At 43.9% G+C, this 9,290-nt stretch overlaps 1 long non-coding RNA gene across 1 annotated transcript in view; it reads left to right on the forward strand.

The window, feature by feature from the left end:
* The first annotated feature begins 572 nt into the window (after window positions 1-572).
* LOC135362778 (uncharacterized) overlaps window positions 573-9,290 on the forward strand; it is a 39,306-nt gene continuing 30,588 nt past the window's right edge. Inside the window, exon 1 of the long non-coding RNA XR_010407975.1 lies at window positions 573-863. This is a non-coding gene — a long non-coding RNA (uncharacterized LOC135362778). The remainder of the gene's footprint in view (window positions 864-9,290) is intronic.

The raw sequence follows: 9,290 nt of genomic DNA on the forward strand, positions 1-9,290 counted from the left end.
CCCCTAAGCTAACATTTTATATTGAGCACTTGGCATGTGTCGGTGGTCAGTCCAGGCATCCTGACCCATGTTATTATTATTATTATTTTTTAAGATTTTATTTATTTGACAGAGAGAGACACAGTGAGAGAGGGAACACAAGCAGGGGGAGTGGGAGAGGGAGAAGCAGGCTTCCCGCAGAGCAGGGAGCCCAATGTGGGGCTCGATCCCAGGACCCTGGGATCATGACCTGAGCCGAAGGCAGACGCTTAACAACTGAGCCACCCAGGCGCCCCTGACCCACGTTATTTATTTACTCCTCACCCAGCCCTGGGATGTAAATGGCATTTTCTGCATCTTAAAAACAAGAAAGATGGGACACAGAGGCATCAAGTGACTTGCCCAAGGACACCAGGGGGAAAGTGGCAGAGCTGAGCTGACACCGTGAGCCTGTCATTCTCAAGTTCTGGGCAGGTGCTGGGAGGCCAGCTGGAGCAGGAGGAACCTAGCGCGAGTCACCGCGTGGGCCTCCAGGCCGCCTGGAGTCGGGGGACATCAGCCAGAGAGGCGAGGGTCCCAGAGCACAAGAGGCTCTAGTCCTCTTCCAGGGAGAAGGGCGCCTGCTCTCTGGCCGCAGATCCCACGGAGCGACTCGGCTTTAATAGACGAACCGGCTTATCTCTTCCAGGAAGCCTGGCCGCAGTGTCTGCGCGGGGATTCCCCGTTCCCGGGACGCCGGCGGGGGGGCGCCTGAGGGCTGTGGGCGCGGAGGAGGAGGCCGCGGCGGGTCCAGGTTGGCCTCCTCCCGAGCCTGTGGTGTCTCCGAGGCTCCGGACTGTCTCAGCAGGAGCTCTGGCCACAACCGAGGGCCCGGAGGAAAGTAGGTCAGTGCGGGGCCAGGCGCTGCTTTCTGCCCGCACCCGCGCTTCCCGCGCTGCGCTGCGCTCCTCCTCCCCGAGTGCCGCCCGCTCCTCTCCCGGTGCTTCCCCTCCTGCAGCGCCCTGTCCTGCCACTCCTCTTTCCGGCCCCCCTGCCTCCGACCCTGTGCACCCGATGCCCTGCTCCTCCCTCTCTCCTCCTCCACCACCTTGGCACGTTCACCTCTGCTGTCCCTGCTTCTTAGTACAACCCCCCTAGAGTCTTTTTAAACAGAGAACGATGTGCTTGTTGTAAACAGATCAAAAGATGCACAGAAGTTAACGCAGGAGCAAAGGAAAAATCCTACCGCTCAGAAAGAACCATCGCTGACACTGGGTGAACAACTAACTGCGCTAGATATATTTTTATAGATATAGGCACATATTTTAATGTATTATGTATATGTGTACAGTTAGAGTATAGATGTAAATATTTTATGAAAGGGAGATGGGGGGCGCCTGGGTGGCTCAGTCGTTGGGCGTCTGCCTTCGGCTCGGGTCATGATCCCAGGGTCCTGGGATCGAGCCCCACATCGGGCTCCCTACTCGGCGGGGGCCTGCTTCTCCCTCTCCTCCTCCCCCTGCTTGTGCTCCCTCTCTCACTGTGTCTCTCTCTGTCAAATAAATAAATGAATCTTTAAAAAAAAAAAAAAAGAAAAGAAAAAGGGAGATGGTAAAAAAAAGGGAGATGCTATTTCTATTAAAAGCATTCAGTTTAATACTTTACTTTTATTTGAAGTCAATACTCACTAGAAATTATAGTGAGAGGGAAAGAATTGTTGAAATTTTTTTTTAAATGTGTCTTTACCACAAGAGATATGATAAAGAATTCCTTTAAGGGGCCCCTGGGGGGCTCAGTCGTTAAGCGTCTGCCTTGGGCTCAGGTCATGAAGCCAGGGTCCTTGGCTCAGGTCATGAACCCAAGGTCCTGGGATCGAGCCCTGCATCCTGCTCCCTGCTCAGCGGGGAGTCTGCTTCTCCCTCTCCCTCTCCTTCTGCTGCTCCCCCTGCTGTGCTCTCTCTGTCAAATAAATAAAGAAAATCTTAAAAAAAAAAAAAATTCCTTTAAGAGGGACGAAAGGATGTGAGCGAGGGATAGAGGTGGGGTGGGGAGAGAATGAGAATTAAGTGATTGGAGATTTTATTTATTTTTATTATTTTATATTATTTTATTTTATTTTAATTTGAGAGAGCACATGGGAGAAGGGGGAGGGGGAGAAGAGAGGGAGAGAGAGAATCCCAAGCAGGCTCTTCACTCAGTGTGGCGCCAGCCATGGGGCTTGATCACATCACCCCAAGATCATGACCAAAGCCGAAATCTAAGAGTCCTACACTTAACTGGCTGAGCCACCCAGGTGCCCCTATTTTTTATTTATTTATTTATTTATTCATGTATTTGTTTATTTATATCAAGTGGTTGGAGATTTTAAAAAGCTACATGTTTCAGTTTTTAAGCAAGTATAATTACTCTTGCTAAGAAAGATGAGAGCATTAACATGTATGCGTTTCCTCCTATCACTTCTTTTGTTTCTTGGTTTTTAAAAGTTACACTATTTTTAATTTTCCAGGTTTATAACATTCACATTCAGTTATTTTAATATATTTCCCCATAGTTCTTTACTCTTGGTTCTATTTTGAAATAGATGCAGTGCTCATCACCAGCCCTGTCCACATGTCTTTTGCATCCCTGAATTATTTATTTAAGGTCATCTCTCAGTTGTCCGGATTTCAATAGAAGTCATTGTTTTCCAGGATGATTTATAAGCCCTGTATTGCTTGAGCAGCATCCTGGACTGGGTATAACATTCTCAAGATACACTTTCTTCCATTTAAAACATTGTGGACGTTATTCCTTTGTCTCCCGGCCTTGAGAGCTGCCATAGATCTGTCTGAGGATAGCTAGGAGTTTTTTTTCTTCCTTGTAGATAATTTTATTTATTTTTTATTTTTTTTAAAGATTTTATTTATTTATTTGACAGAGAGAGACACAGCGAGAGAGGGAACACAAGCAGGGGGAGTGGGAGAGGGAGAAGCAGGCCGCCCGCTGACCAGGGAGCCCGATGCGGGGCTCGATCCCAGCACCCTGGGATCATGACATGAGCTGAAGGCAGACGCTTAATGACTGAGCCATCCAGGCACGCCATACGTAATTTTATTTTTGGTCCTGGGTATGGGAGGAATTCCTTCTGATTCTATATAATTCCAGCTTAACTGGGATATATTTGGTATTGAGCATTCTCAATAAAATTTTCCTGCAATAGATTGTGCCCTTTAGATCTGAAAATCATTATTATTTTTATATCAGGGCAATTTTTTTTTTTTTTTTTTTGGTATTCTGTCTGTAAGCACATCTTCTTAAATCTTTATTGGATTCGCAGTTTAAGGATCAAATATCCGTATGTTGGATAATTTTTGTCTTCCATATCTGTCAGCTTCTCTTGAGCAGTTTTAAGATGTTTGTCATTTTAATTGTAATGCAAGACTTTTATTTCACTAGTTCAGTTTTCCACACAAGATAAGTTCTTTCTTTGCTGTCCTGAATTAGTTTTCCATAATATTATTGTTTTGGTTCTCAATTTGTTTCCTTAGTTCTTCAGTCTCCATTCAGAAAATCCCATTCTATTGTTTTTATTCTCTTATTTGGAGCTCTTGTTTTATTGAGATTTATGTTCTTATTGTTGGTGGTATGAAGTAGCAATAAGGGATTTCCTACTCTCTTTTGAGTCATGTTTTTTGAGTTCTTTCTCCCTTCTTCCTTCCTTCTTTTTTTTCTTCAGTAAGTCTGCGTAGTTTCTGTGACATTTCTTTTCATCTTTCTTATGCTTGGGCGACTCTGATCAAATATTCTATTTGCAATTATGTAGTGTGGATGACTTCTTGACTCTCTTCCTACCCTATTTGAAACCAGATTGTTTCCTTTCCAAGCTATATTTCGAGGGCTAGGTATTTTGTGCTCCATCCACTTATCTGTGACCTGGGGGAATGGTGGAGGGAGGGAGAGAGATCTAGGGATAAGGGCTAGGTTGCTTTAGCCTGCAAGGACAAAAATGCTTTCTGTTACAATTGGCTGGGCTCTATTCTCTCTTTTAAATTATACCAAATATCCTGGATTGAGGTTCACTCCACTCAGTTGAGGAGTGTATACTCATCTCCCCAGGGGTTGGGATAGCCTGGTGTTTTGTTTTCTGCTTCAGTGTATAGGTTGGGAGCTTTTCTAGGTGTTCCCTTTTCTCTGTTGTTCCTGTGTTCTCTCTGTTTCTTCCCAGCAGCCCTTTCCCCTATTTCTAGATCAGAAGAGAAAGGAGTAAGAGTTGGGTGATTAAGTAAAACTTCTCTGGATTTAAAGGGACAACTACTGGGGGATGAGGGTGGTTTGAGAGCCATGCCATGTTGTACCTTTTGCTTGGCTCCAGAATTTTTTGTTCCTTTCTTTAGTCAATTTTTCATTAGTTTACCCTTGATGACTCTTTGGTTTTATACTGGTTTAGCTGTTTTTCTCATTGTGTTAGGTATTGGGAATGGGGAATTTTGAGATGGAATTTCAGTCACTATCTTAAACCTCATAATCTGGAATTTCTGAAGTTGTATTCTGCACATGACCACCAATTGCCCACAGGCTCACACTTTGATTCTATTTATTTATTTATTTTTTAAAGATTTTATTTATTTGACAGAGAGAGACACAGTGAGAGAGGGACTACAAGCAGGGGGAGTGGGAGTGGGAGAGGGAGAAGCAGGCCTCCCGCTGAGCAGGGAGCCCGATGCGGGGCTCGATCCCAGGACCCTGGGATCATGACCTGAGCTGAAGGCAGACGCTTAACGACTGAGCCACCCAGGTGCCCCTCACACTTTGATTTTAAAAAAAGAAATCCTCCCTGGCCCTTGTCGATACTCATTCAATTGATCATTCATTCAACAACATTTATGTTTAAGACACTGTGGTAATTATACTGTTTTTTCACTGTTGCTTCCAAGTCACACATATCATGTACATCCCCACACATCACATTGATCCCAATAGCTTAACTGAGTTGAGAACATTTTCATATCATGTAAGAACTATCAAAAACAAGAAGAAGGAGAAGGAGGAGAGAAAGAAAGAAAGAAAGAAAGAAAGAAAGAAAGAAAGAAAGAAAGAAAGAAAAGAAAAAAGGAAAATTTAGGAAACTTTTTTTCAAGATATTAAAAGGTAGCTTAATTTTTAAACACATTTTTTCAATTTTAAAAAGTCTCCTGGCAATGTTCACTGTAGAACCAGCTCATAAACAGACACATGCACCAAAAACAAAAAACAAAAAACAAAACAATTTAAAAGCCCCCTGGAGTTGCTTAAAATTTTATGTCATCAGTCCTGCTATTTATTAGTCTTCCAACTTCCTGTTGAACTATTGCCTTAAGTTTTTGCTATTTCCTGATACTTTTGCAACATGTTGTTTATATGGTACATTATACTTTAGAAAGTATTTTCCTTTATTTTATTTTATTTTATTTTTTTTAAAGATTTTTTATTTATTTATTTGAGACAGAGAGAATGAGAGACAGAGAGCATGAGAGGGAGGAGGGTCAGAGGGAGAAGCAGACTCCCTGCCGAGCAGGGAGCCCGATGCGGGACTCGATCCCGGGACTCCAGGATCATGACCTGAGCCGAAGGCAGTCGCTTAACCAACTGAGCCACCCAGGCGCCCCGAAAGTATTTTCCTTTAGTTTTTTTTTAACTCAACAGTCACTATTTACCTCTATTTACAAATGAAGGAACCAAGGCTTAGAAGGTGTGATTTTCCAACACTGCCCATAAGGGAGAAGCAGAAGAGAAATAGAATTTGACACAATCCCTGTCCTTGTTTTCCAAATAGTCTTTTCCAAATGGTCCTGCCTCCTGCTGTCTTGAAATATACAGGATGTTTTTGCTTACAGGGAATAAAATTTAGAACCTGTTTATGGTGAAAAACCATTACACATACAAATTTTGTACTTTTTTTTTTTTACCCAAGACTACATCATTAGCATTTTTTAATTCTCTTCGATGTTCCAGACGTCATTTTTAGTGGCTATATCATAATTTACAACACAATAGTCTACTGTTAGACATTTAGTTTCTAGTTGCTATTTTCCTGTAATAGCTGAGAAAGAAATCAGCATTGTTTGTGACACGTAGCTTTTTGCCTTTGTTGAGTTATTTCTTTAGTATAAGTTTCCAGGAATGAAATTATTGGGAATGTTTTATAATGCTGCTTTTCAGAGAGGCCATCTTGATTTATAATGACACCTGTAATGAATGAGGTTCTAGTTTCACTCCAACTTGGCCCGCGTTACATATTGTTTATTTTGTGAAATTTTGCCACATTGGGTAGGTTTAAAGTGATATGTCAAGGTTGCTTTAGCCTGCATTAAAATTTAACAACATGGATATATTCTCTCCATGCTTCTTTACGATTTGTACTGGCCCATACAAATTACCTGTTTATTTTCTTTACCTATCTATTATTGGGTCTTGGAGTGTCCATATAAATCTGAATTACTTCAGGGTTTGACATGTTTATTCTAAATATTTTCCCCTGTCTGTTTTTTGTTTTTTTTTTTTACATTTAAATTCTTGAAACTTGAGACACAATTTGCGTATAGCGAAAATCCGTCCCCTTTATGGGTTCGAAAATCCGTCCCCTTTATGGGTTCGAAAATCTGTCCCCTTTATGGGTTTTGATAAATACATATGGTTGTGTCACCACCACAGCAGTCACAAAGAATTCCATGACCCCCAAATCCCCTTGTGCCCCTTTGTAGTGAACCTCTCCCCTCTCACCAGACCCTGGTGACCACTGATCTATTTTCTGCCCCACAGTTTTGCCTTTTCCAGAGCGTCATATAAATGGAAACGTGCACCATGCAGCTTTTGAGTGTGGCTGCTCGCCCTGAATGGCTGCGTTCCTCCTCCTCGCTGAGCCCTACTCCATTCTGTGGCTGGAGCAGCTTGTTCATCCCCCTTTCTGCTTTAACCCTTCTGTTTTTAGTTTTGTGACATCTCGCTCTCTAAAATTTTTGACTTTTAGATACTCCTCTGTCAGCCAGTCCTTCCTTTGCCATCACTTCTGTTGAGATTTTGCTTCAGCAATTTCTTTTGCAAACAGGAGAATTCTGGGAAGCGTGATCCATACATTTGTCCGCTGTCCTTTCACAGAATGGCCGGTATTTGTGAATGCCTCCATTTCTACCACCATGGGCAAATTCATCTTGGATGAAGCGGCACAATCCTGAGGCTCCCTTGCTGTGAGCTTTCAATTTCTGTGGAATTTTAATCGTTAGTGGCAGACGTGAAAATGCCAAAAATGAAACATTTTCTCCTGGAGGCGAGGGTAGATGCCTGGCCCAGCAGGGATGTGGCAGCACTGAGGAGCTTGAGGAAGCCGGGTGGCATCTCACCTGGTTGGGATACTTTGGCACGCTGAGAGTAAACATTACTTTAAATTCAAGGAAATGGTTTGTTTTTTATACCAGTCGAACACTCAAGTAATCAAACATTCTCCTTGGCAACTTCTTTCTTTTTTTTTTTTTTTTTCTTTAAAGATTTTACTTATTTATTTGAGAGAGAGAGAGCGCACAAGCTGGGGGGAGGAGCAGAGGGAGAGGGAGAAGTAGACTCCCCGCTGAGCAGGGAGCCCATGTGAGGTTCGATCCCAGGACCCTGGGATCGTCACCTGAGCCGAAGGTCGATGCTTAACCAACTGAGCCACCCAGGCGCCCCTCTCCTTGGCATCTTCTTAGAGCAGCTGATAGATTGTCTCCAATTCCTTACCTGGGCCATTATTAGGAATCCGAGCTTGTGTAGCTTCCTTGGAGATAAGTGGGGAAAGTAGAAAGCTTATGGGGCCTGATTAGCATGAGGTTCTTGTACCCTACCGGAAGGGGTCCATGTGACAAAGAATCTGGGGTTTTTCCAGACTTTGGTCATGGCCAGAGATGCATGAAACACTCTCCTGTTCCCCTTGGCAGGAGAGCTTGCTGAATAGGAATAGCCTTTCTGAGCCCCGGGATTAATGCCTATTGCCACCCCTGGACAATAACCTCCATGAGGGCAAGGCCATGTCTGTTTTTGTTGCTCTTGTAGCTTCAGAGCATAGTGCTTGCTAAATGTTTTATTAAATGGATGGATGGATGAATGGATGAACCAATAAACTGAAAACTTTTTGGTCCATTTCCTGAAGCTACAAAGGCGTGCATCACATAAATCCATCCACGAAGCCAACCGTGTTCCCCTGCTGGTGCAGTCGGAAATGAGTTAGGAAGGCAGACTTTGAGATGGGGCCGGAGGAGCCACCTAAAAGGCTTTTGGCTATAGCCTCCAAGACTCCGAAGATCTGGATGAAAAGTGAACCCAAACCTGTGGTGTGGGGGCTCAGAAATGTCCAGATTCTCCATGAGGAGCTAACTCAGCAGGCTATGGAGGGTCTGCCTACGGTTCACTTTGACAGTCACGGCTAGAACGGCAGGGCTCAGCCTGATGGGGGATCTCTGCCAGCTTCAGGGGGCGGAGGGAGGAGAGATTCAGAGGAGTGGACACAAGATAGCTCCTTGGCCCAAGAAGGTGCCAACACTGGGCTATTATTATTTGAGTAAAATACTGTCACATTTTCTGAGCCTGTTTCTTGAGCCCTGACAGCCTCTGTTCACATCCTTCATCTTCCTTTGTTCCTTCTAAGATACCGTGTAGCCCCCACCAGGAGATGAGTCTTCAGCCGGCTGTGGAATATGGGGTTGTGGATTGTTATTCTCAGCCTAACCCGAGTGACACTAACTCAGCAAAGTGATCTTGAGCCCCAGGGGAATGCAGACCTGATGACATGGGTCCCTTTGATAAGGATCGCGGCATGTCCTTGGGTTGGCAGATGCTGTGGGTGGAGACTCGACAAACCCAAATGCCTACCTGAATCTACTACTTACTTTGTGTTTGTTTGTGTGTTTGTTTTCAGTGTTGATACTCTGTCGACAAAACAAGTTGTTTAACTTTTTCTTTTTTGTAGCTATTAGGGTTACAGAGTCCAAAACCTTGTATCTGAGTAGAGACACTGCTAATTACCAATGTGGAGAAGTTTGATAGAGAGAGATGCTATGCAGGGAACCCGACAACCAGCCGCAAATCACAGAAATAAAAACTACCGTCACATCCCCACTGTCCGGCTCCAGCTGGATATCCCTTAGAAACCTGGAGCTCCATCTGTCAGAAACAACACATCCCATCCCCTGGGGACCTCGCTTAGCTGCAATACCGTGAATATATCCACTTGTTAATGTGGATACCCACGAGTCACTTTCGACTTCGTTTTCCCTTCACCCCCGTATCCAGTCACCCACCAAGTCCTGATGATTCTACTTCCTAAATGTCCCCCTAGTCTGTGTACC

Source organism: Mirounga angustirostris, unplaced genomic scaffold (assembly GCF_029215605.1).
Source record: "Mirounga angustirostris isolate CCGP_5_RB_7025 unplaced genomic scaffold, mMirAng1.0.hap1 SCAF_16, whole genome shotgun sequence".
Taxonomy (NCBI): domain Eukaryota; kingdom Metazoa; phylum Chordata; class Mammalia; order Carnivora; family Phocidae; genus Mirounga; species Mirounga angustirostris.